Source organism: Lichenostomus cassidix, chromosome W, assembly GCF_008360975.1.
Source record: "Lichenostomus cassidix isolate B80296 chromosome W, HeHo_3.0, whole genome shotgun sequence".
In the NCBI taxonomy this organism is placed as follows: Eukaryota; Metazoa; Chordata; class Aves; order Passeriformes; family Meliphagidae; genus Lichenostomus; species Lichenostomus cassidix.
In genome coordinates, this window is record NC_139510.1 from 22,565,491 (window position 1) to 22,575,560 (window position 10,070).

Genomic DNA, 10,070 nt, shown 5'->3' on the forward strand with positions numbered 1-10,070 from the left:
ATCCATTGTAATATTTGCGAAAAGCCAACATTATGATATGTATTTATCACACACTTGCTGTTGAAGACTGAGGTATAGAAGTTGTTGAGAAATTCAATCTTCTCTTTTTCCAGGGTAACCAGGTCTCCTGTTTCCTTCTGGAAAGGGCCTACATTATCCCTAGTTTTTTGCTAGCAACATATCTATAGAAGCCCTTCCTGTTATCCTTGATATCCCTGGTTGTTATAAATTAGGTCTCAATAATCAATCAGAGACAATGTCCAATTAAGTATAATTTGATTTATTTAAAGCAAGCGAGTAGTGAGCAAAGCAGTGCTGGGCGGCCGGAGAGTCTGTGCTCTGCCTAAGACACCGCACCAAGACAGTCAGAGTCCCCCCTTTTTATGCAGTCTCTATTTTCTGGCCACGTATAGCTTCCGGAGTTGGTACAGCGCCTGCGTTGCTAGTGGGGTCTTCTTCTGCCCTTCGGTGGTCGTGGGAAGCAGGCTCCTCTTCTTTCCTCGCATGTCCGCAGTGCCCCCCCCCCCCAAGCAGGATTCTACAAGCAGCCCACTCCCAGCAAATACAGGATACAGGACGTGCAGGGTAGGGGCCCCCTTCCTTTTTTTTTAATTCGGCTTTGTGAACAAACAGGATGTCTTGATAGGGTGTGCAGGGTTGGGGCCCCTCTTCCTCTTGCGGTTCTGCGAACCAAGTTTTACTTATCACAATTACCCCCTCTCTTTATTACCATTTTGTTCGCAGAATTGCCTTAATGCTTCACGGCTTAAGATCAACTCTTCTTCCATCTCACTCTCTTGTTGTTCAGGTATGGTTTTATATTTTGCTCTAACTAACATTAAATGCGCCGCCTCCAGTCTTCCTTTAACTATAGCTATCAACCTGTTAAAAATGCATGGTCCAAAAGTCAAAGTTAGCACAATTACTACTAGGGGCCCTGCCAGTGTGGAGAGTAGGGTCGTTAGCCACGGGGAGGTACTGAACCAGCTTTCATACCAGCTCTGTCGGCTCTCTCTCTCTCTTTTTCGCTTATCCAGTTCTTTCCGGAGCTCAGACATTGCATCTCTAACAACCCCTGTATGGTCTGCATAAACACAACATTCCTCTTTTAGGGCAACGCACAGTCCTCCTTCTTGGGCTAGCAGTAACTCTAATCCTCTCCTATTTTGGAGCACCACTTCAGATAAAGACCTCAATGATGTTTCTAAGGCACTGATAGAACTTTCGATTTTGGCTATATCTTCATCTACGGTTTCCCGTAAATTGGCAAATTCTTTGTCTTGTTTTACAAGGGAGGCTATGCCTGTGGCTGCTCCTGTTGTGCCTAATGCTAATAGGGTTGCGATAGTTATAGCTGTAATAGGTTCTCTTTTTATGAGGTGGTGCCCTGGGACCGAATGGTGGTCATATATGTAATCACCTGGGTGGTAGGTGATTCTTGGCACTATTACTACTTGTATGCAATAGTCTGATTGATTAAACTCCTTTAAGGGAATACAGGGAGTTACCCCTACACTTGCACATACCCATTTAGCATTTTTAGCTGGTAATAGCCAATCTGCAGGCTATTTTGGTTATTGGGCTTGCATTATTACTTTACATAGGTGCATTTTATAAGATGGGATTTTTCCTATGCACCTTCCTTCTCCTGATACCTGCGCTAATGTGATGCCAGGTAACGAGATACGACGGGAGGGAAACTCACAGGCAGTCTCAATATGAGATATAAAGTAAGCTCCATTTTATTTCACCAAACGAGAGACTTATATACTGTTACAGATATTTCTAATTATAGATACACACACACACCTGCAGCTGTTCTCACACATTCAGGGATCCTCCTGCTAACTCCCTTATTCCTTTCTCATAACACTTCTGACTCCTAATCTTTCTCATGGCATTCTTCCCACAGAACATTCTCAGGGAAACAAACCACTGCAGCTTGTCGGAATTTTACTGAGGCCTGACCATGTTAAAGCCTTACTCAGGCTTATTTAGTTAGCATAAGTTTTGCTGGAAAACTGCGTTTTCCAACAGTTCCCCCGTTTCTCTTGTGAGAACAGACATTGTCTTGTTATCAGATTAACTTGCTTTGCTATAAGTAATTGTTATTATTAGAATTGCTATAAATTTACCTAAGGAAATTTCATTAATTATTCAGATATGTTGCCATGGTCTAGGAATTATCATTACTGAAAACATTCACTTCACAGGTAAAACTTAGAGAACCTTTTCCGGACAAGGACTCTAAGTTTACTTGGAAGAAGGTTTAGCTTTTATAAACTCAATTTGGTAAATGAAAATTAATTGATCACATTTTGGTGCAAAATACTTGGGACTCATGGCATGTTTCCCAGCCAGTTAGAACCAAAGCTTGGCCAGAGCTTAGGTGCTAAGTGGAAGGGTTTTCTTAAAACATCTTATAAACAAACTTTGATTAATATCAATAAGGAGAGTATCTTAACATGTTACTATTTTTGTAGATAGCTATATAAGGTGAGATGAAATATTTGAAAATAGTAGATATTATTACTTAACTTTAACTAAGAAAATAAAACTGCAAAGCTTTTGTGAGTAATAATATAAACTAACAAATTTAAAACTTAAAATTAATATCACTAAAAATGAATAAAACTTAATCTTAATAAATTTTATTTTAAGCTAACAAATAGGACTTAACTATAATGGAATTTAAAATTAATATTACCTTAACAACTTAACTCTAACAAGACTTAAAACTTAACAGAATTTAAAATTAACATCACTTAATATTACTTAACAGAATCTTAACTTTAACAGAACTTACAACTTAATAGAATTTAAATTCACTATTACTTAACTTTAACAGAATCTATGCTTAATCAAAAGTACTTAACAAGTAGTTTAAACCATTCAGTATAACTTCACTCACAGGTTTTTCATTCACACCTTAAAACTCTTAGGAAATCAAAATCACATTCTTATCAATCACAGCCTTCATTTACACATTAAAGCATTCAACACACTCTCAGTAGGCCTACAATATTCACACATACACACAAATGCTTTAGCAAAATTCAGCTTTCGTTCAAAGCTTTTAGTATTCAAGGTGTTATTATTTTTTTTTTTTTTATCAGGATAATATCTTGTTACAATGCTTCTTTATTAGTAAATTGCTGGAAATAGGTTTTGGTCTCGGTGTCAGTGCAGCCAGGCTGAAGGAAGAGCCGATCTGCTCCATTCTGCTCAGACTGTTTTTGCTGGCAACGCTGTTGGTTAGTTCTGGTTCGTTGCTGAAGCTGTCAATCATTTCCTCATCCTTGGGGAGGAGTAGAGTTTAGGGTTTCATCACAGACGTCACAGTTGGGGCAGTGAAGGAGGCGTGGATGGCTCGTGGCTCCGCCCACCGGGGTACCCTCTGGGACTTCCGCTCTGGTTGTCATTCGGCCGGAAGCCACGGTTGGAACAATTTCCGCCACAGGTCTCCTTTGTGTGGCGTGCCGCAGGGTAGGAGCTGCCGCTGCTCCTGGGTCACTGGGCACTTTGTGTTTGTTCTTTTTGTTTTTGCAAGCTTCTGTACTGTGAGTATCTCTGTTACAGCGGGAACACCAAGCTTTTCTGCTACAGTTTTTCTGCATGCGTCCCCCACTCCCGCATCGGTAACATCGGGATGATTTCTGGTTACTCTGTTTCTTTACCCGCGATATCGGAGCTCGTTCTAACAAAATATTCAGTTGTTCTGGCAAAAGTCCAACAGTGACTCTCTCAAACAAAGCAGCTAAGATGTTTTTCGTTGTAACATTGCCATACTCTGTGATACACTGAGACAGGAACAGACTTTTCATCCAATCGAGCAACCCTGCATTCTCGGCTACCAGCAGCGGCATGGCGTGCTCTCCCTCCCCCCACCTCCCTGGCGGGGGGGGTTTTCCTGGCTGTGCCTCGGCTGCCGAAGTTCCCCGCATAGCAAAAACAACACAGTAACTCATGGGTTTCTCTCTGCTCCATGCAGCTGTTATGTCCTGTGCCGTGAGCCACATAAGGTTTTGCTCCGTGGCGTGTATTTGTAAGCAGGCTACAACTTTACTCCGTGGTTTGCCAAGCTTTCTTGCAATTTTATCACAGTCCAAAAGCAAAACAGCTCCGTAATTCAGCCATTCTGTTACACTGAATACTGTAATAGGATTTGTAAAAAATCCATAAGCTTGTCCCACCACTATCAGGCCCATTAAGTGTGATAGGGCAGTTTTACAGAGTCCGTGCTTTTCTAAAAAGCATAACAATAAAATTTGGGCTACCTCTGATTCCATTTTGGGTCCAGCTGGTTTTCAGGGTCCTGGTCAACACCGTCTAAGCACTCGATCGAGGCTCGCAATTGCCAGAGTTGTGCAGTTCACCGAAGTATAGCCCTCACGGTAGGCAGGTCCTATTTGGCCTGTGTCTTCCGATCTTCCCCAATTCGGGCAAAGATTTGACACGCTGAAGCTGCACTCCCCAGCACCTCTCCGTTCCCGCCGCTCTCAGAAGCAGGGTCGTAAAACTCCATTGTCAGGGTCCGTAGTCGTCGGCTCTAAATCTTGCTAGCTCCGTATCACGTCGGGATCACCATTTAACGAGATACGACGGGAGGGAAACTCACAGGCAGTCTCAATATGAGATATAAAGTAAGCTCCATTTTATTTCACCAAACGAGAGACTTATATACTGTTACAGATATTTCTAATTATAGATACACACACACACCTGCAGCTGTTCTCACACATTCAGGGATCCTCCTGCTAACTCCCTTATTCCTTTCTCATAACACTTCTGACTCCTAATCTTTCTCATGGCATTCTTCCCACAGAACATTCTCAGGCAAACAAACCACTGCAGCTTGTCGGAATTTTACTGAGGCCTGACCATGTCAAAGCCTTACTCAGGCTTATTTAGTTAGCATGAGTTTTGCTGGAAAACTGCGTTTTCCAACAGCCAAGTTTTGTTCTTTTGCCAGATTTCCACAGACATTGAGCAGGGTTGCTCCCATTTATCCTTCTAGCTTTTTCAATCGTCCCCATAGCTTCATAGAAGGGTGGCCTGGCGTTATAGCATAGCCAGCAGTGGTCTGTTAATTCTGGGTGTGTTTTATTTAGGACCTTATAGCTGGCTACCATAAGTCTCCATAATTCATCAGTTATTTCTCCCAAGGGGGTTGGGGGTATTTCGGTTTTGGATATGGTGGTACTTTCCTCACGGTCTATGCCTAATCCATCTGCTTCAGTATTTATCATGTCTGTTATGACCCGGTTTGGTCCCACTGGTTCGGGGTCATTGGGGTGAGGTTCCTTCTTTATAAAGATAAGACCACCTCTGTCGGTTCCTGATTCCCAGTACCTTATACCCCAGGTCTTGCCTAGTAGCCACGTAGGATCTTGGGGTTGTGTTATGTTTATGTATAACCATTTATAGGTTACTTTGGGCCCTGCTCCCCTCCTTCCAATCTGGCTACTATAGTCAGGTGGATTTACAACCGTAAGGTCCCCACCCAACTTTAATATGCTTGTCTCCGTCTGGGAGCCAGGGGTAAGCTATGGTTTTGCATCCCCAATAAGCACAGTAATAAGAATTTGGGTAGTTACAATATCCCTTTCCGGGGTTTGAACTAGGGCAAAAATACCAACCCTTGCCTTCAAGCATACAAGGTTCTATAGGAGCTAAAGCACAAAGGGATGCATTAAAACTGATTTGTCCCAGTCCGAGTCGGGTTTGGATTAGGGTTTGACTGTCCCATTGTCTTAATGTCCAGCGAAAAGGTTGGTGAGGGTGCACATCAGCGGTAGTACATGTAAATACTAGGCTTAAAAGCAAGATATAGGTGTGGCAAGGAGATGGGGGTCCCAGTGCTTTTTGAGTTCTTTTAGTTTGTTTAGACCCTGCCTTGGTCCCCTTTTTAGCCTTATACAGTGGTGCTTGTTTCGGGTTCCTCCTCGATTTGGGGCAGCTCGTGCCAGATCTTTTCATAGTCCCATGTATGTTCACCCCACTGGCTGTATATATCCCTCTGCCTCGCCCGTCGACTCGGTTGCAGCGAGCCACGGGGGTAGCCATCTTCTCGGCAGCAAGGATAGTCTTCAGGGGTCTCAGGGACAAAGGATCTTTTCTTGTAGCTGTCCCAATTGACATGTTTAACCATGGGGCCACCACAAGGCAAATGGACCAAGGCTTTTCTGCACTCCCCGCCAATGATGTTCGCCACCATTGGTGCGGGTTCATTTGAGTGGTAACAATACAGCTCTTGGTGTATCCCATATGCATATATGTCCCACCACTCTGGGGACCCTTGTTCCAGTTGGCCCAATTGAACTTTAGATTGCAAAATATGCCAAGTTTGTTCCTGTTCCAATTTGTAACACATTCGGCAAATTCCCTTAGGGGGTCTCCCCCCCTTGCAATGGGTCCACCATCGTTCCTGGCACACCTTGCATATAAAGCAAACAAAAGGGTAGCAATTACAATTATGGATGTTGCACTTAACAATATAATTACTAACATATTTTCCAAGCAATAAATCGTGGTTTCTTGGGTATACGGTTATAGGATTCATGCACAGGTAGGTTAGGATTTCTTAAGCCTTATCTTTAAGTCCTGTGGTTGTTCTACCACTCTCGACGTGGGGTCCCAGTTGAATTTCTTCACTCAGCTAGTGTGGGTCCAGCCTTTTTCCGCTGTCCGGACCGATGACTCTGTGGTAAGCAACACAATATATGGCCTTTCCCATTGAGGGGTTAAAGATGTTTCTTTCCAGGATTTTATTAAAACCTCATCCCCAGGTTGAAATAAATGTATGGGTAGCCATAGGGGCGGTTGTTGAGCTATCAACCCCTTCTTGCGGAGTTTCTCTCTCCGGCTTGCCAATCAGGTAATATAGGATGGTAAATGGAGATCTGCTATGGCTGGATGATCCACAGGCATTTCCAAATTGAATGGCATCCCATATAACATTTCATATGGAGAAACCCCTATATCCGTGCAGGGTTGGGTTCTAATATTTAACAATGCCAGTGGTAAACATTTGACCCAGCTCATTTTGGTTTCTAACATTAATTTGGTTAGTTGTTTCTTTATTTCCCCATTCATTCTTTCCACCTTTCCCGAGCTTTGGGGATGCCAGGGAGTGTGATATTCCCAAGTAATTCCCAGGGCCTCAGATATAATTTTAGTGACTTTGGACACAAAATGTGGTCCCCGGTCGGAATCAATCACTTCTATAATTCCATATCTTGGTACAATTTGTTTTAATAAAATTTTTGCAACTGTTTGTGCGGTGGCCCTTGTTGTTGGGAAAGCTTCCACAAAGTGGCTAAGGTGGTCCACCATAACCAGTAAATATTTATGCCTCCCAACCGTTGGCAATTCTGTAAAATCAATTTGAACGCGGGAGAAGGGTCTGTGTGCTAATTCCCTTCCTCCAGGTATCCTTTCTCGTAATTGTTGTTTATTAACCTTTTGGCAAGTGACACATCCCATAGTTATCTGTTTGGCTAAATTGTAAATACCCATACACATGTATTTATTGGCAAACTGATCTACTAGAGCTTGAGTCTCCTAATGTGTTTTCTCATAAAGTCTTCTCAAAACCCTTAGGGCCATAGGTTTTGGCAGGATCTCTCTACCATCTTCTAAGAGCCATTTTCCTTCTGAGTTAGGTTTAATGCCTGCTTGTTTTAGTTTTTCTTGTTCAATTGTAGTAAAACTTAACAGTTGGGGAGTGTGGGGGCATCTCGATAATTGAGTTGAATGAGTCTGTCCTTCTTTGCCATGTATATAACACCAGTCTTTAAGAGGGTTTTCACATGCACAGACTAAGCCATCCCATCCAAGGTCTTTCCAACATGCATAGCAGGGGAAGCTTTCTAAATCATTTTTGCATGTGGTGCATTTTTCCTTGGGGTTTCCTACTCGGAGGGGTAGCAGGGCTGCCCGTTTAGCCTCCTCATCAGCAAGGTTATTTCCTCGAACTATCATTCCCAGTCCCCTCTGGTGCCCTTTTACATGTACTACAGCAAGTTTGGAGGGTAACCGGATAGCCTTTAGAATTTCCTTAATTAGTCTTTCATGGACTAGGCTCTTTCCCTGCGATGTTATGAGACCCCTTTCCTCCCAAATTTTCCCAAATGTGTGTATTACTCCAAATGCATATTTAGAATCAGTATATATGGTTCCTGCCTCTTTTCCTATGAGTTGTAAAGCTCTTAGAACTGCATACAATTCACATGCTTGTGCTGACCAACTGGGACTTAGTGGGCCGGACTGGAGTACTTCAAGCCTCTTTCCATCTATTATTGCATACCCTGATTTATGTTTTCCTTCAATTACCCGTGAGGAACCGTCCACAAACAATTTCATTCCCTCTTCTAATTCTTCCTCTTCTAAATCCGGTCTAATTTTTGTTTGCTCTTCTATAGTTTGTAGACAATTATGCCATAAAGCATTATTTTCAGGGTTTCCATATAGGAATTGTGCTGGGTTTTGTACTGATGCAACCTCTATAGTAAGTTTGGGGGATGCAACCAGAACTCCTTCATATTTTACTAACCGGGCATCTGTAATCCACTTCTCAGCTTTTTGTTTCAGTACGCTTCTAATGTCATGTGGAGACATCACCCTCAGCTCGCCCCCAAATGTAATTTTCAAAGCTTCTTCCACCATTACTGCAGCTGCTGCTACAACTTGTAAGCAAGTAGGCCAGCCTTTACTTACTGGATCTAGTAATTTGGAGAGGTATGCAATCGGCTTTTTACTTCCAGCCCATTCCTGTGCTAGTACCCCAAATGCTGTTCCCTCCTCAGTATTTACAAACAAATAAAAGGGTCTTTTAATATCTGGTAAGCTCAATACCGGAGCATTTACTAATTCTTTTTTTAATTTTTGAAAACTGTCTTCATCTTGGGGGGTCCATTTCATTAATCCATCCCGTGTTAGTTTTTCATATAAGAATTTTACCTTTTGACTGTAATTTTCAATCCATTGTCTGCAATACCCGAATAGCCCCAATAGTTGTCGAATTTGCCGTTTTGTCTTGGGGGCTGGCATTGCCAGGATCCCCTGCACCCTGTCAGGGCCTAATTTCTTAGTTCCTCCTATTAGTCTATGTCCCAAGTATTTCACTTCTTGCTCAGTGAACTGTAGTTTTGACTTGGAAACTTTTAGCCCTTGTGTCCCCAGAAAGTTTAGCAATTTGATACTTTCTTGCCTTACTAGTTCCTCTTGCTTCCCTGCTATCAGTAAGTCATCTACATACTGTATTAACTTAACTTCTGGTCCCACTTGATAATTCTGCAGTATTTGACTCAAGGCTTGCCCGAACAGGTTAGGGGATTCTGTAAACCCCTGGGGGAGGACAGTCCACCGTAGTTGTTGCTTTACATGACTGTCTGGGTCCTCCCACTTGAATGTGAAATAGTCGCGACAGTTTTCATCTAGTGGACAAGCCCAAAATGCATCTTTCAAATTGATCACACTATACCAACAATCATTGGGGCCTAATTGACTAAGGATGGTATAAGGATTGGCCACTAGGGGGAACCGCTCAACCGTTCGCTTGTTGATTTCTCTTAAGTCATGTACTAATCGATAATTGCCATCTGGTTTCTTCACCGGCAGAATTGGAGTATTAAATGGGGACATACAAGGCTCTAGAATTCCTTGTTCTATCAATCTTTTGATTTCAGGCTTTAATCCCTGTCACCTATCTTCGGGTAAGGGATATTGCTTTATCCTAATTGGAATTTCTGGATTAGTGATAGTAACCTTAAAGGGTTCAATATCCAATTTTCCAACAGACTCAGGAGTATACCAAACTTCAGAGTTTATTTGCTGTTCATCTATCACATTGAGAGAACAAATCTTTATATTTATCTGCTGTTCTTTAATTTCTAATCCTATGCCCAATTCCACCATTAGGTCTCTTCCTAATAAATTGTATTCTGCTTCTGGGACTAACAGGAGGGAGCCTATTCCCAATTTGGAATTTGCTTCGAATAACACATTTTTGATCACGGGGACCCCGAAAGGTTCTCCTTTTGCTCCTACTACCTGGACTGTGTCTTTGG

At 42.4% G+C, this 10,070-nt stretch overlaps 1 pseudogene; it reads right to left on the reverse strand.

The window, feature by feature from the left end:
• Positions 1 to 877: 877 nt before the first annotated feature.
• Positions 878 to 6,548, reverse strand: LOC146425705 (uncharacterized; annotated as a pseudogene).
• Positions 6,549 to 10,070: the final 3,522 nt, after the last annotated feature.